Source organism: Mesocricetus auratus, unplaced genomic scaffold (assembly GCF_017639785.1).
Source record: "Mesocricetus auratus isolate SY011 unplaced genomic scaffold, BCM_Maur_2.0 Super-Scaffold_100009, whole genome shotgun sequence".
NCBI lineage: Eukaryota > Metazoa > Chordata > Mammalia > Rodentia > Cricetidae > Mesocricetus > Mesocricetus auratus.
In genome coordinates, this window is record NW_024429193.1 from 24,919,523 (window position 1) to 24,946,105 (window position 26,583).

The following is a 26,583-nucleotide window of genomic DNA, read 5'->3' on the forward strand; positions in this document are numbered from 1 at the left end:
TTCGTGGTGACAGCTTCTCATTTGGGGCTAGCAGGATTAATTCTTGCTTTCTTATTTTTACTCTTGACATTCCAGAAATTGCCACACAACTTCCTGATCTAACTTGAGTTTGGACTTGCATTTTTCCTACTCTCCCTTGCTTCAAAGGGAGGAGGTGCTGCACCAACAGGGGTGCAGAAGCAGAAGGCCTGGGTGACCAGGGGAAGCTTGTATGACCTCATCACGTACGCAGTGGAGTTAAAGGCCTATCTTTGCGTGCCTTCCCCAAAGTTCAGTTAATGCCAGTGGCTAACAGCATTTATTTTCTCATCCCAAACTTACTACACAATAGTAAGTACTAAGCATATATCCTCTGAATTTTCACTTATTTGTTAAATAGATTAATAAGGCCTTGCTAAATAAAAAAATATAGCCATTCTCTGGGTCATTCTATGAGATTGAAGCCTCCCAGAAGGATCTAACTAATAAAGTTGTTGAAGGGTATGGTTGAAAAAGTCTAGAAAAGACAAAACATGGCAAGGGGTCTGAGGGAAATTATGGACAGGCCAGATAAGGTGTAGCACACAGGAGTGTGTTGAACAGAGCATCATGGAGCTTGATAGCAGGGAGAGATTAAAATGACACAGTTGCCCTCCTGGGTAAATCCACATTCAAGACAGTATAATACACCCTCACACAGGAAAATAACCAAATAGAAGCCAAAGCAGTGCTGCCATGGAAATATAGAGGACTGTGGGAATAGTTTAATAAGTGTGTGACTTCAGGATATTTATATTGGGTTTTTATATAATGCCTAGAAGTGTAGCAACCCAGAGAAAATGGGGATAAAAGAGATAAACCAAAGATCCTAAATCTTCATTCCTTCTAAGTTTGCAATGTACAGTGTAACCATTGGCACACATGACCAGCCCAGCAAAGGTACTAAATGAGTGAATGAAGAGGACATTTGGTTAGTGCTATAACACTTAAACTTCTAGAATATGCTTTATACCTATAACACAGTTCTGCAGATTATTTGTGATGAAAACAATCAGGTTTTATAATCAAACAGAAACAATAATGTTAGAAACTCAAGGATAAGCAAGCGATCCTAGAAAGTGAAAAGGGAAAGAATGAGAGGGAAACAATGCAAGTTGTTATAAAACTGACATCGAGGACAAAACCAGTGTGGACTTTATTATTGCCATTTCAATTTTTCTTTAACAATTTTCATAAATTTTCTAAATCAAAGTGTCACACCTAAATCTACCTCTAGAGAGAATCAAATAGTTTGACATACCAATATCTGCCCCTCCTTGTGCCTCCTTTAAAATATTTGTGCTTATATATAAGTAAATTGGGATAGTATGCATCTTCAAATGTCCTGTTTCTTCTCTTTAATATATTATATAGGAAAACATTAAGAAAAAGAAAGTAATTATAAATAATTCTCATGTGATTTAGTACAATTTTCTGACATAGCAAGAAGACAGGAAAACTTCTAGTAGTAAATAACTCCTGATGATTGTTTTCTGTTATTTGCCTGACAGTCACTTAAAGAGTAAAAGCACTGGTTAAATATTTTAATATGAGTGCTGGAGTCAGGCAACAGAGTGCCCAGGTCCCCCACTCCAGTCCTCACTCTCCACCATGGCATGTTGATTTGGTCTTCTACCAAAGGCTGGCTCTTCTTCATGTCTGTAGTGTATAAGAACCTGAGGTATGTGCGAATCTCCCTTCGATCAAAAAAATAATTTCCAGAGAAATCCTCCCTACTCTACCCAGTAGGCATACCCTACATGTCACTGATCAAAGATAACCAGCATTTTCCATCTACAGGAAAGGTTCACACTTCACTTTCTCTACAAGCCTTTTACCCAGTTCCCAAGGACTCACAGTTCTCTGTGCCCCGATGCTACTTCATTGAGACACTTCATGAACAAGGAGTACCACACAGGCCACTTGCTGTCATGATATTCTCTTCATTCTTTCTCTGTACAGCCAGCCCGTAGACCAGATACAATCTGCTGCCTATTATTGTAATTGTGTTGCAGCACAGACTCATTTACATGCTGTTTATGGATGCTTCCAGCCTTGCTCAGGCAAAGGCCATGGGAACTGCAAAGCCCAAAATATGTTACTATTTGGCCCTTTATAGCGAAAACTCTGTCAACTCTGGATCTACATGTATTTTAATTTCCTGATGATGACTATTTCTCAGCTGGCATTTGCATCAAATATACAAGAAGGATAGGAAGTCACAGGACTTACAGGGCAAGGAACTCTGGCAAAGTAAGTGACATTAAGGTGATAGTGTGTCGGTGCTGTTTATTGAATGCTCTGTTTAAATATGTTGCTTTCTTCTTCCTTTCTTTGTGGCATGCCTTTGGACCTAGACTATAAAGAGGATCAGTCTCTATCTTCTTCTGCTACCTCCAAATGAAGCCTGCCAGAAAAAGATGTGAGGTCAACGCTGCAGGGATATCCAAGGAAGTAACTGCTATCAGCGAGGTCAGAGAATAAAATAGTACACACTGGAGTTGGGGAGGAGGGCATCAGGGAGACACCAAAAACTCACAAGCCTGTCAACACAACAGGACTGAGCCCTGCTGCACCTGATGACAAGGGCCCTTTCCTCAGACGTGAGGAGAATGACAGCAGAGCTCTGTGGAACTATCAACTAATGAAGTGGTGAGAAATTAGCAGACCCTGTCATTTGCACACTAATTCTCCCTTCATGCCACCCGGGGGCCTCCTGCTGGCAGAGGCCTCATAGGAAGAGAGCAGAGTGGTGTGGTCCAGCCAGTAGCCAGCCCTCACTGCTATTGCTCCCTTGCTGAGCAATACAAGCAGCCCAGCTTGTCTCCATTCACTGTTCGGTGAGCAGTTGGCAGGCTTCCCCTAGAGTGTGGGCAGGCCTGAGCAGGATGAAGACAATGAAAGGAATTTTAAAAGCTTTCTTCTACCTTTTTGCACTTTCTTCGCACACTCCCTCTGGAGAAGTTGACTCAGCAGGTACCCCCCCCACACACACATACACCTTTTCCCTCAACCTTGCCACCTGCCTCTCCAAGCACCAGCCAGAGGTTTCATAATAAAGGTTCTTCCTTCATGAAGCTCAGAGATGGGATTAGGGTACATGGTACCCACAGCTGCTGTCACCATGGTTCTTCTTTAAGGCTTTCCTGACCCTTTAAAGCCAAAACACATATGCCTGGGGCATAAGTGCAGCTCTGAACAATTCCTTCCCTTGTACATTCTCCACTTATAGTAGAAGTAGCAGTTCTCACCCCAAAGACACACCAGGGAAAGTAGGAAAGGCCTGTACTTGCTGGCATCTTTCTATCTAGAGGTCAAGTCAGTGCTGAGGGAGGGACAGGCGTGTCTGGACAGCTGCATGCTATGTTGCAGGCATACATTCCCTGGACATCCTCCAGACTGCCAAATGAGGGATGCTGCAGCCTGCATCCCTCCACACGCACACCCTAAGCCAAAGCTGATTTTAAGATCATTAGAGAAGGAAAGAATGTTCCCCTCTTCTTGGTTTCTCTGGGGTCACAGTGTAATTGTGCAGCAGGAGAAACCAGGCCCCTGAGATGGCGTGACAGTCACTTCTCATTACCTCCCACTTGGTTCATTACATCTGCAGACAGCAATTGCCAGCGTGTGGGTCCTTCCATTATACGGAAGGATGTAATGTGCTCTAGACCCTGCACGGTTTCCAAATGGGGAGAAGGCTATTTATTCTAGGCACATACCTATCTTATTTCCACAGGAATGGAAAGCGACATAAGGGATAGATTAGTGGTAATCAATATGGGAGAATCAGGGAGCATGAGTGCCTCCACCATGTGAAATATTTATGTGTGTGCATCCCGCTAATTCACAAGGCTTCATACAGAAGATAGAATCCTCGCAAGCCCGCCAGTTTTGCTTTAGCAAGCAGCCTTGTTCAGGTGCACTATTCATAGCTTCTTTGTGTACTATTCTTGATTGCATGCACACACACACACACACACACACACACACTCACACACTCACATACACCCCACTCATACAAGAAACCTTTCCCATTTACAGTGATGCTCACCAGGAATTACAACACACAGGAATACTATTTTATATTTTTTCTCCTAGGCAATGTGGAGGTCTTAGTTATATTTTTAGCTAAAAGGAAGTTAATAAGAGAGAAAACAGAATTGCAGGGAGCTAAAATAAGGATTCGCTATTACAGGCTTTTCTTTTAAGACAAAACAAAACAAAGAACTCCTTTATCAGAAGTAAGATGGGTCTGAGAAGCCACCTGCAGTAGAATGTTTGAGACCCTGCCTACAGCACTCCCCTCCTGGGAACTCAGAATGACATCAGACTTTTAAAGGTTCTGGAAATTACTGTTACCCAAACAATCTTACTCAGGGTTACTTTAATTAACTAATGGAGCACTTTCTTACAAACTTCCTATGAAACCTTGGCACCAGAGCAGGGAAAATCCTGTTCTACTCTACCCCCATCTTTTCAGGGGGGTTCATACACACTACTCATTCTGGAACTTTGGCATGCATTCAAATCAGCAGTTGATCTACTCTTTAGTAACCATTAGGAAGTGCACAGGGCTCGGCAACCAGATTACTTAACAAGCACGTCTAATGGAGGAGGCGCACAGTTCAAGTGGGAAAACACCAAACCACACACTGAGTTCTTTGTCTCAATTCACCAGAGGCCGAGCCACACAGTTATCAGGTCAGCTTGACAGTTATGACTCTAGATGTCGGCCAAGTTCATCATTAATTGACAAGGTTTCTGATGAAAGCCCAAGTTTGCCTGTGAATGTACCATAACTGATGCTCCATTCACCCTCATGCCTAGCTTTAAAGGTTTATCTCTTCTGCTCTTTCATTTGCTTCATCAACTCAGCTCAATTCATACTCATTCAGCAGTCACTTACAAAGTATTTTTGGAAGTGTCTGATATGGGAGGAAATGTTAGAGGAATCAAAGAACAAGAGCCACAAGAATCATCTCCCTTAGAGGCTTGCAAGCAACCAAAGTGGAGACGAACAGTAAAACATCAGTGTTAAACACTAAGAGTTGGACGATGCCAAATGTCACGGGAGAAATAGTGCAGGCTAGGATAGATGAAGAGTGTAGGCGAGCAGAGGGCAGAAAGAAGATTTCAATTTTGAAAGGGACAGTGGGACTAGGACTTCATGAAGGAGGACAGCTGGATATTGTCTTATAACAAGGAAGGGGGTGGTCCCTTAGGTATGTAGAGTGTGAGTCCAGGAATATAAAGAAAGGCAGTGTAAGGGACCTACCCACCCCCTAGGGACCAGAAAGGAGGCTGAGATAGGCATGTGGCATAAGAGTAGACAAGAAAGCAAGGGGAATACCATCACACCAGCAACAAGCACCAGTCTGTCAGGGCTTCAATGGTGCAGTATTTTGAGCAGAGAAATGATATTGCCTAGCAACATTTCTCACTCATATCTTATTAAGTGTAGATTGAGTTACTGAGTATATGCCAGACACTGGGCACAGCATCACAACTTGCCCTCAGAGTCCCTGGGCCTCTGAATCTACCCAACCGCGATCAGTACATGGACCTGCCAAGACTATGGCGCTTGACTCTTGTATGCTCAAACCTCTGCTCAGTGTTTGCTGTGGGACTTCACGATCCACATACTGTAGGCAGCTAGAAAGGAAGAGGACCGATCCATCAGGATATGAAATGTCTGGCTCTGTCCTGAGCAGACTGTGTGGCCCCCTGGCAAGAATCAGCCCTCTCTCTTCTTGGCTTCTCCATCTGTTTACACAATTTCCCACCGAGGTATGTTTTTAGGTCTGATAAGATAGCCAGCACTGGGAGCTGCAGGGTGTAATGGAAAACTGACAATTTAAATTTTCCCTCAAATTATCATACTCTAAAATAAATAGAGTTGAGTAGGTTCTCCATGTATTCAATCTGGCAGCCTTGCCTCAGCTGAAGACAAGTCTATAAGTTGGCAGGCCAGAAGTGAGGAAAAAAAACTATCTTAGTTCCTGGAGATAAAAACCTGCTAGTTATCAACAACTGAGAATCAGAAAGAGGGTCTTCTGGGGGAAAGCCATTCGCAGCAACAGTCTCGGTTTACAAGTTGAACTTCTTTGCCTCCTGCTCGGTTCCTCCCGTTAAGGAAGGATGTAAAGTTACATTTAACTTCAGCCTCAAATACAATTCCAAATGATCAGGTGTGGCTTGCTCGCCACACCTGTCAGTCAGCAAGAGATGCCAAGAAGGTCAGGCCTCCTTTCAGAGGAAACAGAAAATGAAATGAAAGATTTCAAGAAAGCAGAGTTGCTCTCAGAGCCTGCATCCTTCAGCATGCATATGTGGCCTTTATAAAGAGCGATATCGTTTGTGTCAAATGCCTGTGATGTAATCCTGCCGAAATGGGGTGGAGGGTTGGGTCAGTTGGGGATTTGGCAGGCAGTAAGGAAAGAGAAATGCAATGTAATGTTAGTTCAGCCTGGAGTCTGTACTGGAGCTGGGCCATCCCAGATCTTCTTTTGTCTTCATTAATGGTTCTTCTAAATACTGTGTCTTAGCATCAGTAACAGCAACAAGATTTATGGCATACTAATTAATAGCAAGATGCCTAGCTAAGCAATTCTGTGTCTGAGCATGTAATTATATTTTTAGAGTTTTCTTTCTCTCTTTTTCTTCTTTTACTTTTCTTCTGCCAGATTTTTACTAGTGAACAAGGGGAGTATTCATAGCATATAAAATCTCATGTGGCTGAAGCATGATTAATTTTACTTAAGCAGTAAGAAATAAGTTAAGGCTCCCATCCCTGTCCACAGTTATGCTGTCTACATCAATCATTTGCTCAAGGCAAGTTTACAAGGAACAAAGCCTGTCGTTCATGAAAGACAACTCTAGGTTATCGTCAGATGCAATTTCTCTGTACCATTATTGAGCAGCTCTTTCTCTTCGTTTGTGTTTGGTTTTCTCACAATGCTAAAAGTCTAATACACATGCAAAATCCTGAACTTCAGAGTATGTGTAGAACATGTTGTTGCACCTGCCCTGCCAATCCCTGGCCTCCATCGATCCAAACAGTAACTGTCACAGCTCCTGTTTCCATGGATAGAGGGAAATCACAGAATCCCACTTACTGGCCCTCTGATGCATCTATGTTCTCCGACACCAGCTTAGCCCCTGTGCTGTGGGAAGCCCTATTGTCTTCTCCCAGTGAGCTCCATCTCACATTTCACCCGTGACTACTCCACTACTGAAATGCAGTGCAATCACCTTATCTAGACTAACACCTTGCTCATACACCACAGACAAAGCAGAAGCATTGCCCTTCCCCTCTGTCTGTGAACCAAGAGGGTACCTGGTTCTCCATTCCTTCCTCCTAAGGCAGGGAAGAGTTACCTCCTTCAGTGCTCAAGATACAACTTCTCTAGAGTATTGTCCACCATCTCCCCCAGGTGTCCTCTGGGATCTCCTTACACTAGTCACTTCCCTCAGACTTGGGTATTTTTAAGCCACTGCTTAAATGGTCAACTCATTTCCTCAACTTTTGACTTATCACCACTCGACACAAAGAAAATCACAGCTCTTGAATCTCTATAGTTTCTTACTCAAGACTGCAAATTGCCTTGTAAAAATAATTATGTTTACATGACAGTTCTCAACTGGTTCAGCAGTTGTTAATTGTCATCGCAGGTCTCTTGAGAATTGGATTAAAATAATAATGGACTTTCTCTCTGGAGACAAACGCTTAAATACACACACACACACACACACACACACACACACACACACACCACCACCACCACCACCACCACCACCACCACCACCACCACCACCACAGCATACCAACCTGCTACAAACAAATTTCTAGTTGCTCCGGTTGGCCAGGGTGTCCAGGTCTACGCCCTTCCAGACTCACTGGAGAATTATGCTTCCATGATGACGTAAGGTAGGTAAGCGCTTTGCCCAATGAAATGTGAGTTTCAGTGACGTACCGTGTGTGGAGCTTTAAGAGCCTGCACGCACTTTGCCATGCTTTCTGGGTTTACTCCGTCACCAAAACTGCTCTGTCAGCAGAGGACCTGGAGTGCCGAGGATAGAGCACCAAGTCAGCTTGGGACAGACATGAACAGTGAGTGGGAAATCCTACTGTTTAGAGGGGCTGAACTGGGGAGGGTCCAATTGCACAGTGCCCTTGGCTGTCCTGTTCAATAGCAAGACACTGTGAGACATGAGTAGTCTAATTTAGAAAAATGCTTCCCACGAGAGCTGACACGTTCCCTTTCTGTAGCTACGTTCTTCCTCTCTCCTCATTCCTCTACACTTTCTGTTCCCTTTACGTAGGAGGCTTGCAGGTGGTTCTTTCAGTGATTTCTTCTATGGCTCTCACTTCCTGTTTTGCCTCCTTAGAAAGACACTGTTTCGCTTCATTCCTCCCCCTGCTCCAGGCCCAAATGGTACCCACCACATTACCCATTCCTTTCTTTTACAAAATTCATCACAATCAATGATCATATTTACTTTCTGTCTCCAGTTCTGAATTCAGCACAACGATTCACAGATAACAATTTTCACACTTTTTTTTAACGCAGTGTGAACTTTAAGGAATTCGTTTGAAACATGGACTGTCTCTTATTAAATATGATAAAATAAAACTGGGATTGTTCTGTGGCATGGCATGGCCCATTTTGTGATTCCTTAAATTAATCCAAGACTGTAACTACAAATATCAGACCAATGTCCAAAAGTCTGGCTGCACATCATGTACAAACCACTGAACCTTGGTAGTCACCCTGTGGCCAGTAGGAGGTCAACTTGACCCTCTGGGTTCTTTTCAGAGAGGTGTGGCCAATGGAACTAACAACCTTTGTCCTCAACCAGTTAACCAGAGGGTTTTGTAATCCACTGCCATTTCATTCAGCTTTGCTTCTTTTGTGTTATTATTTTTTCTTTTTCTTTTACTTAGCATATGCACCAAGTAGTCTTGATAGCTACACTAAGCATGAGCCTTGAAGCCTCAAGAGCATGGAGCATTTATGTTCTACAAGTCAACTTGTGTCAGAGTAAGTCATCAGATTGTATTTGTTCAATGGATAAACACACTCAGTATCATAAAATTATAGAACATGTATTTAACTTAACAGAAAAAGAGCTACCACCCTGATTTAATACAGTTTAAGTAATAATATGAAGCTTAATGTCTCCCAAACTGAGCGTATAGATGTGAGCACACATCTGTGTCTATCTGTAACTAATGGTATTGTCTCAAAAAACAACAGCTATTCTAATTTCAAGAAACAGTTTCATGTAATTTCCCCACATATGAAAAAAATAGCCTATTTATGGTTTAAAATAATGCATGCATGGATGCACTTACACACATGTAGGCAGAATGAATATTCATACTCCTAAAATTTTAAAAATTGATTTTTTTTAAATTCAGGAACAAATAACGTAAAGTCAGTATACAAGATTCCTACTTCCATTGCCATTGTAGATAAATTAGAATTTTTATATTTACTTGTTTGTTTTAACATATTCTTACTTAGACGTATGTGTATGACTACATGTGTCCAGAAAATGCCATTGAGTCTACCGGATCCAGAGTTACACATAATTTTCAGCCCTGGTAGGGGTGCTGGGGCTACAACCTCGGTCCTCTGTAGGAATAGCAAGTTCTCTTAATTGCTGAGGTATCTCTCATAAACCTGAAGAAATTCAGGTGTTGTAACACTGTCTTTTATCATACGAGATTCTGAAAAAAATATTTATTAGAAATTTATGTCTCCCATCCAAGTACTAACCAGGCCGACCCTGCTTAGCTTCTGAGATTAGGCATGTTCAGGGTGATATGGCCATAGAGAAATTTATATCTCAAGTCAGAGATTCGATGTTATAATAAAAAGCACTGAGAACTTCTGGATAAGTTATTAGAATAGGCTAATTTAAGGGGTGGAGCTCTAGTTCAATGGTAGACAATTTGTCTAGGAATTCAATCCCTAGGACCGTAATAATGAAAAAATAGAATAAGATAAATGAAAGTGTTCATGAAAATAATGAAACAAAGCATATAAATATTGCTAAGAAGTACCCTTGCTTTAGAAATGAGAATCAGCTTAGTTTTTACTTTTATGAACTGTTTTGTTTTCCTAAGGTTTCCTAGGTAGCAGTGTACATTACTGACTAGTATCTGTTTGAGCTTTTGGTTTGTGTGATGTGTCGTTTTTATTGTTGTTTTTCCTTTTTCCCCTAGGCAGTGTCTTATGTAACCCAGGCTGGCCTTGAACTTACTATGTAGTCAAGGATGATTTTGAACTCCAGATCTTCCTGCCTCTACCTCCTGAGTGCTGGAATTATAAGGGCACTCCTACTATGTCAGGCCCTAGCTAGTATCTTGTAAAATGCAAAACATATTCTGTAATCCTATCTCTTGTTACATGTAATTGGTGAATAGCAGCTACATTTTCTATTTTTATTTTATATGAAACTCCATATAGACAACTTAAAAATAGCAAAGGTATTACAGGTTGATGTCAAATGTCTCTGACTATCCATTTCATCTCAATTTGAAAAGGAGACTATGAATTGGTGTCCTATTTTAATGCAATTTAAGTAATAAGGTGGCCTTTAATGTTTATAAAATTGGGCATGCAAATGTGTATAATATATTCATTCATATGAGATGGAAGAATTTTAGTTTCTTAATTATTATTATATTATTGTTTGTGTTACGGGTATTTTTCATACATGTATGTCTGTACACCATGTACATGCCTAGTGCCCATGGAGGTCAGAAAAATAAATGTCAGATCCCTTGTAACTGAAGTTACAGATGGTTTTGACCACTTTGCAGGTGCTGGCAATTGAACCTAGGTCCTCTGGAAGAATGGCCAATGCTCTTAACGAATGAGCCATATTTGCAGCCCAGGTAGAAATATTTTTAAAAGTTGCTTTACATTATGGGAGTGTTGGTACATTCATTTAATCTCAGCATTTAAGAGGCAGAAACAAGAGGATCAGGTGTCCAAGGCCATCTTTGGCTACACGGTAAACATGAGACAAGATTGGCCTGCACAACCCTGTCTCAAAAAAATAAAAAGCAAAAATAAGAAATTATTTTGCATAAAAGTCATTTCTCAACTCATCACTATAGCATAAACTTCAAACAAAAATTACAAAAGAAATTCTTTTTCTTTTACTAAGGAATTTCTGACAATGTGTAACTTCAACAGAATTTTTATAGTAATGCAAAGTGGATAAACACAGATTGTGCTATCAAAACTTTCAACTGAAATAGGATGGTATTAAAGCCTTTGTGTAATACTCTAGACTCTCTATATTTATTTTTTATGGTGTGTCCCCTAAAATGAGGTCCCAAATAAGGATATCATTTAATGCTAAAAATAAAACATGTAAATGAAATTATCATAGCAGAAACCCTAGGTTAGAAAGTCAAGAGATACAAAGAAGACTTTTTCATATAAAAATAATAAACATTAATGAACAATGTGTTCAAATGGTGCCAATTGCTTTCCTTCATTTAAAACAAAATTCCACTGTGTAAAATGAAAGCCAGCTGAATTTCCTACATGAGACTCACAGGTGCTTTGACACACTAGAGCGAATGCGTCTTCAGGTTGATATATGCCTTTCATTTACTTTACCAAAAAGCTTATTCTGATACTGCTCTCTAACAGAATTTTGGGAATGCAGACATCTATGATTACTAGAGAAGAACCATAGGATGTGTCTCTTTAAAGTATTTGCCTCAGCTTTGGCTCTTTTGGCATGAAACCTAGAATCTTGTGTTGCTAATAAGACATCTGGTAAATGTGAAGGTGACTATTTAATTCTTGTCATGTTTGATCTTGCCAATTAAGCTTTATAAGACAGAAAAAGGTCTATCAGTCAACTTAAAGATTATATTTTTAAGGAGGCATTATTTTAGAAGATTGATACTACCTGTAGTTCTGAAAATAGAAGAAACTCATTTTGTAACATATAACTCTGATATACCCATTGATGGTCACAAAGCTTCACTCCTGGTTGACAGTATTATCAAAGCAATCAGCTGAAGAATGAATAAGGAGGGATGATGCTGTAGTGTGAACCTTGACTGTACCTCAAGGGCTTATCTGCTAAAGTTTAGTCCAGGATGGCAGTGTTTCGGGGAACTGGAAACATCAGAACTCCTTAATGAGGTAAGTGAGAAGGTCTTCAAAGCATGAGGCATGTCCTTGAAGGGAACTGCGGTTCCCTTGGCCCTGTTCTCTTTCTTTTTAGCTTTCCTGTCTTTGACCAAGAAAGACACTCTAGTATATACTTTTACCATGTTCTACTGCCTTTCTGTGGGTCCAGAAGTCATGTGGTCAGTGAACAATCAACTGAAACCTTCAATATTGTGAACTATATAACAAACCTTTGCTCCCCGGTATTTGTCAGAGTAACAGAAAGCTAGCTAGCTAAGAGAGAAGAGAGCGAGATGAAAATAGGTAGGGAGTTGAACAAAGAGAATTTATAGAATATGTTCTGCCACATCTCTACGTCATCCCTCATAGTAAACATTCCATGATGTGGTGTCAATAAGCCGTGTGGTCTCTCTCTGTCTCTCTCTGTCTCTCTCTGTCTCTCTCTGTCTCTCTCTGTCTCTCTCTCTCTGTCTCTCTCTCTCCTCTTTCTCTTTCTCCTCTTTCTCTCTCTCCTTTCTCTCTCTCTCTCTCCTCTTTCTCCCTCTCTCCTCTTTCTCTCTCTCTCCTCTTTCTCTCTCTCTCTCCTCTTTCTCCCTCTCTCTCTCCTCTTTCTCTCTCTCTCTCTCTCCCTCTCTTTGTGTGTGTGTGTGTGTGTGTGTGTGTGTGTGTGTGTGTGTGTGTGTGTTCAATGTGTGGGCATGCCCGTGCATATGTATAGTAGGGGCTAGAGTTTGACATCAAGCTCTCTTCCCCTTCCTCTCCGGTTGTTTACTTTTTGTTTTTGTTTTTGAAACAAACTTTCCTCACTAAACTTGGAACTCACTGTTTCCATTAGAATAAATGATCAACAAGACCCTAGCATCTACTGACTGTGCCTCCAAGAATTGCAGAGTGCCCAGGATCCAAACACAGGTCCTTGTGGTTACATCATAAACATTTTACCCACTAAGCCATCTCGCCAGCCCCAAACTTTATATTATTGTTTTATCAAAACTGTAGTCAATATTACAAATAAATTAGTATCTCAGTGAAACCAGATTTTCATATTCAGTTTGAAGAAGTAGAAGAGCATGAGTCATGGCATTGGGTAAGCAAAGGTTTGAGGCCAGCTTCCAACAATTACCCTTGATTCAAGAATGCAGATTTAATGATTTTTTTACTGTTTTTCTGTCCATAAAACTAAAAGGTGTTCATCACACAATGACCTTAATGTTACGTAATTCCTACATTGAAATTATCTTTATAAACCACAGCAAATAGTCTCAGTTTTAAAATCTAATAGGTGCTTAGTTCTTATTTGATTTTTTTTTTTGCAACATTTGGCTCTGCCATCTCATAAATTTTAAAGTTGTCTCACTTGGTTTTGTGTTCTATCCATTTCTGTTATTTTCATTCTTTCTAGCTGCAAATTGTCTTCCTTTTCTCATGGATCCCACTCGCGCTCATGTTTTATTGTTTGTTTTGTGGTTTTTTTGTTGTTTTTATTGGTACGAATTTTTTGCATGCATGTATCTTTATGGAGCACATCCATGACAAGCACCCACAAAGACCAGAAGAGGGAGACACAGCCCCCAGAGCTGGAGTTCAAGGCAGGTGTGAGCTGTCATGTGAGTGCTGGAAAATAAACCTGGGTCCTCTGGAGGAGCAGCCAGTGCTCTTAACAACTCAGCCATCTCTCCATCCACCTTAGTGTTAATCAGTGATTGTCTCCCTCAATATTGCTTTTTAATTTTTTAAACAACTCCTTCCACATGGCTTCAATCATACACACATACATATATAGATACATAGATATAGATATACTGATAGTTGATATTGTCTCATTTCCAAACTTTTGTCCCATGCCTCTAAGGTGCATTGCTGTTCTGCCCCACTGGACAACTTCACTTCCTTGTTCTGCTGTCTTAGTGTTCACCCTCATTGACCTAAGATATAACTAAAATATCCCAGAGTCCTTCTTGGTTACTCTGCTCATATGTACCATGCACTGACTCTGCCTTTTCATACCATACCCGTTCTTTTCATTTGTGTCAGTGCTTTAGTGGAAGTCTTATGTGTGGTTTGATGTAATATCGCCTGTGCTATTTAGAAACGTGTGTGTTATATAGAAGGGGGGGGGAGAAAAAGAAGAAAGTTTCCAACAGTTTTCACTGATCCACAGTTTGGAAACCCTTACGAAGTCCTCCACCTTGAACTCTCCTCCTGGGAATGACCTCTGTGAAGACTCTCAGATATGCCTTCCAGGAGCTACTTAGTATTTATTTATTCCCTTTGACCACATTGAAGATAAGAATAGAGATCACATCTAAAATAAGAATAGAGGGAATTTTGAAGTCCAAGATATTGTAGCTCAGACAGTTAAAGTTATTCTAATCTGGCATTTTAGACTTCTTTTTCTGCATCGGGTGTTTACTTAACTATTTATTTTTAAAGTTGATAATTTTAATGTATTTTAGTTGAAATAGAGTTGCATTACTTGCCCTCTCTTCTTTCTGCCAGTTTTCCAGTTACCCTCCCTCCAGCCCTTCCCATGCCTCCCTACTCTCAATGTGAGAGCCTCTTTTTCTTTAAACATTATTGTTACATATGTGTAACAATTTATACATATATTTGTAACTATATATATGCATATAAAGAAATATACAAATACAAGCTGTTGTTTGTGTGTATATGGTTTCAGGACTGGCCAGTCTGTTCTAGGGGCTCATGCCTGGGAGAAGCTGACTCTCCTCTGGGTAGTCATTACTTACCTGTTGTTCTTTATCATGACTTTTCCAGCATGTGTCTCCAGTCCATTTCAAAGGAAAAATCACCTGGAGAAATACAAAATTGGAGGAATTCCAAGAAGTTGTATGGTGCTACTCACAGAATAAGGATTATACATGTTCCTCATTCACAGTTTACTAAGCTTTGAAACTCAGTGTACACTCAGGCACCCCTTACCAGATTCCTTAACTATAACAGGAACCATGATGTAAGGGAGAAGGCATTTATTGAAAATTTTTTAAAATCTTATTTATAAGGGTTTTGTAAATTTTCTTAATATTTATTTCTTAATAAGATAGATTATTCTTATAATATTTATCTAAACACATATATTAACTGAAGTAATAAATATCCATTGAAAACGTAATCTTCAGCCAGGCATGGTGGCATATTCCTTTAATCCCAGCACTTGGGAGGCAGAGGCAGGCAGATCTCTGAGTTCAGTAACAGCCTGGTTTACAGAGTGAGTTCCAGGACAGCCAGAGCTACACAGAGAAAGTCTGTCTCAGAAAAAAAAGAAAGAAAAGGAAAGAAAAGTGATTATTCAGTGTTTCAATACTAAACTTTCAACCAATCAAAACTCTACATAAAAGTCAAACATTCTTCCTAATATGAATTTGCAAATAGATGCCAAGTCAATGATCACCTCTGTTCTGCGACCCAGGGGAAGAAGTTTGTTATTTTATTTATCTTTCCTAGCTTAAATCATGTGTGTGTGTGTGTGTGTGTGTGTGTGTGTGTGTGCATGTATGTGTAAACTTAAATTTAAAAAAGCAAGACTGAGATAAATATTTATTCTATAAACACTTACATTGTGATGTTACCCACATGGGCTTCTGAGAACTGTAAATGCAATTTGTTTGCTAAGAATGTTTGTTCTGACACGTTGCATTTTTAGTGCTTTTTTTTTTTCTTTAAGCCAAATGCAACACAGCCAACCAACAATTGTGCAATCGTACTTACGAGAAAGATGGCACCACGGGACAAGGTTGTTTTGAATTCTTTTTCCTCTGGGTATTTTTTTTAAATAGGAAGGACCTTTAAACTCATCAAAAAAAGAAAAAGAACTATGCCTTAGCTCATTGCTATATTAATATTATGGCTTTAAATCATGCTGAAATGAGACCTTTGAAAATTAATTTTCTAGCATAGAAGACAATACAATATCCACCTCATAATGATTCTTTGATATTCATTATCATGCTTAATCCTCACAGGCATCTTCCAAAACAGATATGATTATCACCTTTAGAGAAAAAGCAAGTTGGACACAAGAAGTTTAAATAATTTGAACAAATCACATAGAAAACTAAAACCAAAGTTTGTGGATGTCACTCTGACGCCATGCCTTTATTTCATGTGTTCAATATGTATGCTCAAGTTGTGCTTTGGGGACTAGATTCGAAGATGGGATATATCTCTTTTTCTCATGCTTTACTATCTTAGTCACTGTTCTGCTGCTATGAAGGGTCACCATGAGCAAGGCAACTCTAATAAAGGGAAGTATTTAATTAGGGGCTTGCTTTCAGTTTCAGAGGCTTAGAATCCATTATCACCAAGGTTGGAAACATAAAGGCATGCAGGCAGGCATAGTGCAGGAGAAATAGTTTGTAGCTTTATATCCTGATCTTCAGTCAGTAGTCAGACAAAGAGAAAGAGAGCCTTGGCCTGGAGGGGGCTTTTGAAACCAGAAAGCCCACCCAAAACAGCACACTTCCTCCAACAAGACCATACATCCTAATCCTTCTAACCTTTTCAAACATTTCCACTCCTTGGTGACTAAGCATTCAAAGATATAAACCTATTGGAAACATTCTTATTCAAACCAACATGCTTACCTTTAGAGCAACTTAGAGCATCTATTTCCATTTTTAAAGTTGTAATTCTGAAAAATGCTTTAATTAACTAAAAATAAACTAAATAATTAACTAAAAATAAATAATTAATTAAAAATACCCCCAATATAAAGTTTTGCATATTGCCAATCCAATCGTTATTAATACGTAAATAGCAGTGTACTCCTTCCTAGCTTGCCCTGAAATGTCACCATGCAGTAAATTGCAAAGGACAACTCTGAATCTCCATATATACTTTTTTTATTCTGTACCCTATTTACAGTATTCTAACTGTGCCCATGATTCATTCTGATCAATAAAAGTTGTTTTGATCTTTCTAATAGACTCAGAACTAAATGTACCCTTCTAAACTGTGTATAGCTATAGCAGCTATCCTCCTTCACTGTCTTGCAGAGCCTCTGTTGTTGGGGAAGTCTTATGTCAATAAAGCACTGTTGAGCCAATAGGAATCTAGATAGGTGGGACTAGGAGTCCAGGAGGACTCTGGGAAGGAGAAACACAAGAGAGTCGAGATGTAACGCCATGGGGTAGGAAGCCCGGAAACCTCTCCGGTAAGAGAAATACTTAGATTAGCAATTATGGGGTAATTATTTAAGTCAGAGCTAGCCAGTAAGAAACAAGTAAGACCAACAGCTTCATAATTAATATAGCCTCCTGTGTGTTTATTTGGGACTCATGCGGCTCTAGAACCAGGCTGGCGGGAAGGCTTCTCTCAAGGAAAAAGCTTCTCTTTACACTCTGTGTTGCTGTGACGTGATGAGTGGTGTAGAGCTGATTTTGCTACCGAATGTGCCTGGACAGCACCTCCTCAATGCCTCCCACACTTAGCAGTCTCTAGGTAGTGTCTTTGGATTCACTCAAACAGCCACTTTAGTTATCAAACTGCTTTATCATAATGTTACAGTTCAGACAGGTTCAGAGGAAGGTTCCTTCTAGAACCAGAATAAACTTTCCCTTGATGCACTGACCTATCCAACCACAAGCTTTTGACTTTGTTTGATATTGATATACCCTTCATCACATAAGCATTTTGTTGACATATAACTTAGTTTAAATTACTCCAATTCCATCTCAGTGTACTTGAAGAAATGAGAAATTATCATTATAAATTAATTTATAATGATGATATATAATAATTTATAACAACTATAAATTATTAATGTGGAGAATAAATTGCTTACACCAAAGTCCAAGCAAATGCCATATAAGTTTTAAATTTCTCTGCTTTTGCCCAACATAAGGGAGATATATATGTGAAGAGAAATGAAGATGAACTGTAAACTTTGAACTCCAGGAATGGCAACCTAGACTGAGGTAATAGTTCAGTTCCTCATGCGTTCATGCCTTGAGAGAGAGCAGCAATGCAAAGCAAGGGTATGGAATAAACTAGTAACAGGAATAACAACCATGGATGGTTTTGATACCCAACCTCTTCTCACTAAGTTCTGAGTGTCTAATGGGCTCCTGAGAGAGGAAGAATCCCAAGACATTAGACAACATATGGACATGTAATCTTCTTTTAATTTAAGCTGGAGAAAAAAGTGGCATTAACTATTATTGCCATTCTTTCCTTATGCCTTGCTGTATTGTTAAAGTTATCTTTAATGGGTATGTATTACTATTTTTTATTAAATTTTATATTTGTTAGAATAATACAAGTGTATCCATGAGTTAGTTTAGTGACAAGCTCCTGGTTTAAAATACTGTTACTTTCAGGTCTGTGTGTGTGTGTGTGTGTGTGTGTGTGTGTGTGTGTGTGTGTGTTCCTTTTTTCTTTGGGTCTGTAATTCTGAAGTAACCAGTAACACATGAAACTCCCATAGGTAAGTTTGTTTGCCCTCTTATATTAATTTGTCTCTTGCTATAAGTCTGCAGGTATGGGACCCAAGATAGAAAATAAAGTGCATCTTTTCTGTTTACCTGGAGAGCAGATGTGCTGCACACCAAGTTGTAGCAACCCCTCTCTTGGCTCTCAATTGTGATCTTAACCAATCTAACAGAAGGCATAGACATAAATGGCTGCAGAAGAATGTGATTAAAATATGAAATCACATTTACAATTTTAAAGCAATGTACTAACAACAGTTCAACTGCAGGATTTTGTTTTGCATGAAGCATTATAACACTAGGTATGCTAACCTTCCCTGAAAGACACACAGACTAAGCCTGCACCAGCTCCGTTTTGCTCTTCACTGACATCTTGTACCCTTTCATTCACAGGGGCTATATTTCAGTCCATTAAAAGCCAAACATTTAGCCTTCCATGGGAAATACCAGCACAAACATACAGATATGCTGAGTCTGTTTATGGACTATGTTTTAAATAACACAGCTAACTTTATCCTAACTAGTTATTTATACTACCCTCTTGTGCAGAATAGCAAAATGTGTGAGTGGCAACAAAATGTGTGAATTAATCAGAAGGAAAATGCAATTCTTTTATCATCAAAGGAAAAAAATGGGCACCTTCCACATGAGATGGAACTCTCCTCAGTGCGGGTTGTTCCTTCTGCTAATATTCTACTCTCAGAATGGTGCTGACTCATGTGCAATGCCCTGAGCACATCATCTGGAAGTGTAGATACTAGCCTGCATACACTCATCTGGAAGTGTAGATACTAGCCTGCATACACTCATCTGGAAGTGTAGATACTAGCCTGCATACACTCATCTGGAAGTGTAGATACTAGCCTGCATACACTCATCTGGAAGTGTAGATACTAGCCTGCATACACTCTAAGTCCGGGGATGTGGGGGGGACTAACAAGACCTCAACCCTACCACCATCCAGTCCCAATAAAACACTGAAAAGTTTTCAACTGGAAAAGGGAAGACATTTAAAAATAAAATCTACCCTATAACCTAATCCCAGATGTGAAAAATCCCAGTGCAAGAATTATCAATACTCAAGGCATCACAGCTCCTGGGAAAATGATCAGTTCCATAGTATTTGATTCTAATGAGAGTGAACTGGATGAAGTAACAGATAAATATTAAAAATAATTATGATAAGACATTTCAGAATATTGAAAAAATGAAATAAAATACAACTAGCCTCCTGAATAAAGTCATAGATAAAACAAATAAGCAGCTGCATGAAGTAAACATGTCAATACAATATAGAAAGAGGAAGTTAGTCAGCATATAGAAATACTGAAATAAAAATAACAAATTTAAAATGGAAACCTCAGTTAGCCAAGTAAAAACTTCATTGAAAAATAGAGCATATCTGAAAGAAGGTGGAATATCTGGGCCTGAAGAAAAGTGTGTGGGAATTACAGTGTTCACATAACATAGATTCAATAATGATAATTTATAACCAGAACATACAAGATTTACAATACACCATTATGAGACCAAGTATATGAGTCATGAGCACAGAAAGAGAAAAAGTACAAGATAAAAAGTATATTCAATAAAACAAAAGCAAAAGGAAATCCAAATCTAGAGAAAAAGATGGCTATGCAGATACTAGAAGCCTTTAGAATTCCAAACAGATAAGACCATGGAGAAAAAGTATACAGAACAAAGAAACTACTTTGGAAGTCACAAGACAATATTATCAAGTCACACAAAAGCAAACCCATTAGAATAATAGCAAATTTCTCCACAGAAACTCTGAAAGAAGACCGTGGAGTGATGTATTTCAAGCTTGGAAACACAGTAACTGCCAAACCAAATCTCTATATAAACCAAGACTATCCATCATAATTGGAGGAGAAAGAAAAACCTTGAGATAAACAAAAACTAAAGTAATTTATTACCACTATGGGAGCACCACTGAAAATATATGAAGAATTCTACATACTAAAAAGGTAAATGAATACACTCACGAGGCTATGAGAAAGAATAAACTGTAGTATAATACCCTATATGCAAACTAGGATTAGAAAAATGCCAAACATTACAAAAAGAGCGAAATGTTAGGAATTAATAACTATCAACAATAACTCCAAATAGTAAGATGGCCTCAATACCCCAATCAAATGGCACAGACTAGGAAATTGGGTTAAGAAACAGGACCCATGTATTTGCTACACAAAAGAAACAAAGCTTATTAGTCAAGACTAAAATTGCCTTAGTTTGAAAGAATGGAAAAGGGCATTACAAGGAAAGGGAAATAGGAAAAATCAGATAATAACAGCAGTAACCAAGATGTAGCCACATTAGTAATGGAAAACTTAGACTTCAAATCACAATTCGTCAGAAGATGCAAATAAAATCAGTTCATAATGATTAAGGGAACATCAGTAAACCCAATTTCAATAAAAAAAAGACAAACCAAAGCCTTACCATGTGTAAAGGTGCACATTGATTTCAATACTGTAATGGTTGATGCCTTGAATACCCCATCTTCACCAATACACGAATCATCTAGACAAAAAAAATCAGCAAAGAAATAACTCAGTTAAATGGCATTATAAATCTAATGGATTTAATAAATATAGACATATAGATGATAGAGATAGAGAGATAGATGGTAGATAAATGACAGAAAGACAGACAGATGACAGGCAGATAAACAGATAGCAGATAGATAGATAATCTGTTAAAATGTCAGCATTTAAGAAATTAGATCCCAAAAGAAAAAATCTAATACTATGTCTCAATCCTAGTAAAAGAAGAACAAGCTCAATCCAAAATCAGGAGATGAAAAGAAGGATCAGAGCAGAAATCAATATAAAGAAAAATACAAAGGGTCAATTACTTAAGTAGTAGGGTCTGTAAAATGATAAACTAAATTGTAAACCCTTAGGTAAATTGCTCAATTTATGAAATTAGGCAAAAGGGACACATTTTAAAAGATACCAAGATCAGATTACTAGGAAATCATTTTAAAAAACTATATTCTAATAAACTGAGAAATCTAAAAGAAATTGATAAATTTCTAGACATGTGTAACCACCAATTAAACCAAGAAGAAATAAACAAAGAGATTTAAAACATACAATATTGGAGTGATCTAACAGTTCCCCCTACTAAAATAACCTGACTCAGATAGATTCACTGATGAATTCAACAAGATCTTTAAAAAATATCTACAGCCAAACTTTCCCAACGTAAAGAAAGACATGACAATCAAAGTATAAGATGCTTACAGAGCACCAAATAGAGTAGACCACATAAAAAAGTCCCCTTGCCACATAATAATCAAAACCCCAAACATACAGAATAAAGAAAGAATATTAAGAGCAGCAAAGGTTGGGAAAAGATTTTCCAGTCAAATGAACCTAAGAAACAAGCAGGTGTATCAATCCTAATATCTAACTTATGAATTTTAATTTAATTAAGTCATATTTACCAAAAAATATCTAAAATCTATGTCCTGCAAAATATATACTGAACGCTAACTTATTTTATTAATATAGTACTACCCTTATATCAAAACCAAAGCAAATAAATAAATAACAGCCATACCCACACAACAAAATAAACTATAATCATTTCTCCCTAATGAAAATGAACACAAAATTAATTTTTTGAAAAATACTGGCATGGAGCTGTAGGGATGGCTCACTGATTAAGGAATGTCTCTTGCACTGGTTGCTCTTCCAGAAGATCCATGTTTGATTGTGAACATCCACATGGTGACTCAAAACTATTTGTAACCCCAGTCCAAGGGTCTAACACCCTCTTCTAGACTCCACAGACACTAGGCACACACATTATGCAAAGGTATAATACAGGCAAAACACTCATACATATAAAATAGGTTAATTAAAAATTTTACAATGCTGGTAGCCACACATAGTGGTGCATGCCTTTAATCCCAATATTTGGGGGCATGGGCATGTGGATCTCTGTGAGTTAAAGGATATCATGATCTATACAGAGAATTCTAAGCTTGCAAGAGCTACATAAAGAGACCTTGTCTCAAAATACATACATATATACATACATACAGACATACATACATACATACATGCATACATACATGCTACTATCAAACCCAATTCAACAATACAGCAAAGATCTAATTCACTATAATCAGGTTAGCTGACTTCTATGCATACAAAGATGAACCAATTTGTGAAAAATCTATACATAAAATTCTTCAAATAAGCAGATTCAAAATCAGAATCATATGATCCTATCAATAGATATAGCAAAGACCTATGACAAAGTCTGACATCTCTTTATGATAAAAATCCTGACAAAATCAAGAAAAGAAGACATATACCTCAGTGTATAATAAATGTTATATATGCAAAACTTGTACCAAATATTATTCTTAATGGGGAGTAATTCAAAGTATTCCCACTAAAATCAGAGCAAGAGTGTCTTGCTCACTATCTTCACTCCTTTTAACTTACTGCTTAAAGTCTTATCTGGAGAAATTAGATAAAAGAACAAAATACAAATGATACAAGTTGGAAAGGAAGATTTTAGATTATTCCTATTTTCACAAGATATGTTCCATATTTAAAATATCCTAAATGCACCAGAAAATTATTAATCTTACAACACCAATAATAAAGTAATAAAATACAAAGTCAACATACAAAATGCACAAGCCTTCCTAATACCAATAATACCCATGCTGAGACAGTAGTAAGGGAAATAATCCCCCTCACAACACCTTCAAATTAAAATAAAATATCTTGACATAAACCCAACCAAGGAAATAAATGACCACAACAATGGAATTTTGAAAATAATGGAGAAATAAATTGAAGAAGACCCTAGAAGATAGAAAGATCACTCATGCTCATAGACTGGCAGAATTAATGCTGTGAAAACATCTATATAAGTGACAATCTCTGAAAAATTTATTGAATTTTCATCAAAATTCCAATGATATTCTCTACAGAACTTGAAAAAAATCTAAGTCATACAGAAACACACACAAAAAAGATTCAGAACAGACAAAGTAATCCTAAGCAAAAAAACAATTCTATATATAACAAGACTTTATTTTAATATCTATACCACAGAACTGTTGTAAGATGATGATGATGATAATAATAACAATAGCATGGTATTTATACCAAAACAGACAGGTAGATCAAAGAATAGAATAGCAGCTACAGAAATAAACATATGTAGCTAATAGCCACGTGAATTTTAAGAAGTCAAAAGTATACATTGAAGAAAAGACAGACATTTCAAAATTGATATTCTCTGGAGAAGTATGATACCAGATATAAAAACCAACACAAAATGGGTGAAACATACTAATGCAAGATATGTGTCCTGGCTTCATTTCTGTTGTTGTGATAAAGTAAAATCTGAGTGAAGCAATAGAGTGGAAGAAGGTAAAAGCTGGCCTTTCATTTCCAGGATACAGTCTATGATTTGAGTGAAGTCAAACGCTCCTAAAGCACTGTATCCACATTCCATAGCAGAGAGGGAACACATGCATGGGCCTTCACTTATTTGCTAGATCTCAGCTACCTTTGTCCTCTCTGTCACACTGTTCAGGATACCCTGGCTAGGGAATGGTGCCTCCCATGATAGACAGGCTTTCTCACAGCCATTGACAATCAAGACAATATCCCACAGACATGCCCACAGGCCAAGCTGGTCTAGACAATTCCTCATTACCATCCTCTGCTCAGGTAGTTCTAGGATATGTCAAGTTGACAGTTAAAACTAACCATCACAACATGAAACTCTGAACTGCTAAAAGAAAACCCAGGGAAAATGCTTCAAACTGAAAGACATGCAAGTGTCATCTCTAAAGGACACCAAGAGTTCAGAACAGCCTACAACATTCAACAAAAGACTTTGCCAAATACACATCTCCCAGAGGACTAGTAGCTAGGATTTGAAACTCAAAACAATACCAAGAAACCAAATATCCAGCCAATAAACGGTTTAAGGAAGTAAACAGACCGTTCTCAAAAGACAAAGTACAAATGGCCAATAAACATGAAAAAAATTTATTTTTTAGATGTGAGTGAAATACAAATTAACAGCACATTGAGTTCCCAACCAGAAGTACTATCATTAAGAAAAGAAATGAATAACACATGCTGGTGAGAATCCAAGGACAGGCTACCTTTATACACTGCTGATTTTTGACTACAGCATTATTCAAAATAGTTAAATTATGAAATCAGTCCTGGTGTCCATAAACTTGTAAACAGGTAAAGAAAATGTGATATGTATATATACAGAATAAACAGGAAAATGTACACAACTGGGTACTCATCATATTGGGTGAGATAAGTCAGACTCAGAAAGACAAACACTGAGCATTTTCTCTCTTCTTTGCATCCAGAATTATGTACACATGCCCACGAGCTTATGTGTGCCCATGTGTGCACGCACACACATACACACACACACACATACACACTCACACACTCACACACTCACACACTCACACACATACACATATGCACTCAGGCATGCACATGAGAGTAATGAAAACTAAAGTCATACTGGGGGAATGAACGGTAATGGTGAGTGTCTTAGGGTTTCTATTGCTCTGAAGAGACACCATGACCACAGCAACTCTTATAAAAAGAACAGTTAATTAGTTCTGACTTACAGTTCAGAGGTTTAGTCCATTATTGTCATGGCAGGACATGGTGGCATGCAGGCAGACAAGGTGCTGGAGACATAGCTGAGAGTTCTACATCTGGATCTGCAGATAGCAGGAAGAGACAGTGAGCTACACTGGGCCTGGCTTGAGCATCTAAACCCTCAAAGCCCACCCACAGTGACACCAACAAGGCTACACCCATGCCAACAAGGCCACACCTCCCAATAGTGACACTCCCTATGAGCCTATGGGGGCCATTTTCATTCAAACCACATAGTAAGTCTAGAAGGCGAGAGAAATGGGAATGGCAAATATAGCCAAAGTATAGATATTTGCATGATAAAGTCTTAATAAAACCCATCAGTATGTACATTGACTATTAGCTAATAAAATTTTATTTAAAAATATTTCTGGGCCGGGAAGTGGTGGTGCACACCTTTTATTCCAGCACGCGGGAGACAGAGGCAGGCTGATCTCTATGAGTTCAAGACCATGCTGGTCTACAACAGCTAGTTCCAGGACAGCTTCCAAAGCCACAGAGAAGCCCTGTCCTGAAAAAACAAACAAACAAACAAAATATTTCTGAAGTAAAATATAATTAAAATGTACCATTTATTTCCTTACTTACATTTTAAGTGCTTCTGTCTAAAGTCTTTGGTTTATAAATTAATACATTGTGAGGAAACATGGAGAAACAATCTAGCCCTTATTCTCACAATAATTCTAAGTCACTGGTTAACATCAAGCCCAAGGCCTCATGCATGCAAGTAAGCACTTCACTGTAAAGCTAAATACATACACTACATACAGACTTCAGAGCAAAGCACTGGACTCAGGTAACATTTTATTGAGATCAAAACCCTCAAGTAAAAAATGTTAAGCTTTCTATAATTTGATAAAATATAGGAGTAATCCCTATAATTATTCACATAAATAATAACCAAAACATTTTCTTTTTTAACAGAGGTAAGCTTTTATTTCCATGTTTTTTAAATTGAATAGGCTGAGTTGGTTGTTCTGAGGGATCAGTTAAAGAGACCAAATCCCATCTCCTCATCTGATTTCTCTGACTCTTCCTTGGCTTCAGCCTTGGCTGGGGCTGCAGCAGCAGCAGGAGCAGCCCACATTGTCTCCTCCCACAATGGAGCAGTGTCCTCATTAGAGTGACATCATCTTTAAACCCTGCATGGCAATCCCTGACGCACCGCCGCTATGCCCAGGGAAGACAGGGAGACCTGGAAGTCCAACTACTTCCTTAAGATCATCCAACTTTTGGATGATTACC

At 38.4% G+C, this 26,583-nt stretch overlaps 2 long non-coding RNA genes across 2 annotated transcripts in view; one reads left to right on the forward strand and one right to left on the reverse strand.

Moving 5' to 3' along the window:
• Positions 1–25,340, reverse strand: part of LOC110343071 — a 105,112-nt gene extending 79,772 nt beyond the window's left edge. The window contains exons 1-4 of the long non-coding RNA XR_005879309.1: positions 25,305–25,340; positions 21,101–21,181; positions 14,936–14,998; positions 7,847–8,078 (exon numbers count right to left, since the gene is read on the reverse strand). This is a non-coding gene — a long non-coding RNA (uncharacterized LOC110343071). The remainder of the gene's footprint in view (positions 1–7,846; positions 8,079–14,935; positions 14,999–21,100; positions 21,182–25,304) is intronic.
• On the forward strand, positions 8,039–12,202 carry LOC106022113. Its single transcript, XR_001197165.3, has 3 exons — positions 8,039–8,128; positions 8,963–9,059; positions 12,050–12,202. It is a non-coding gene; the product is annotated as an uncharacterized LOC106022113 (long non-coding RNA).
• Positions 25,341–26,583: the final 1,243 nt, after the last annotated feature.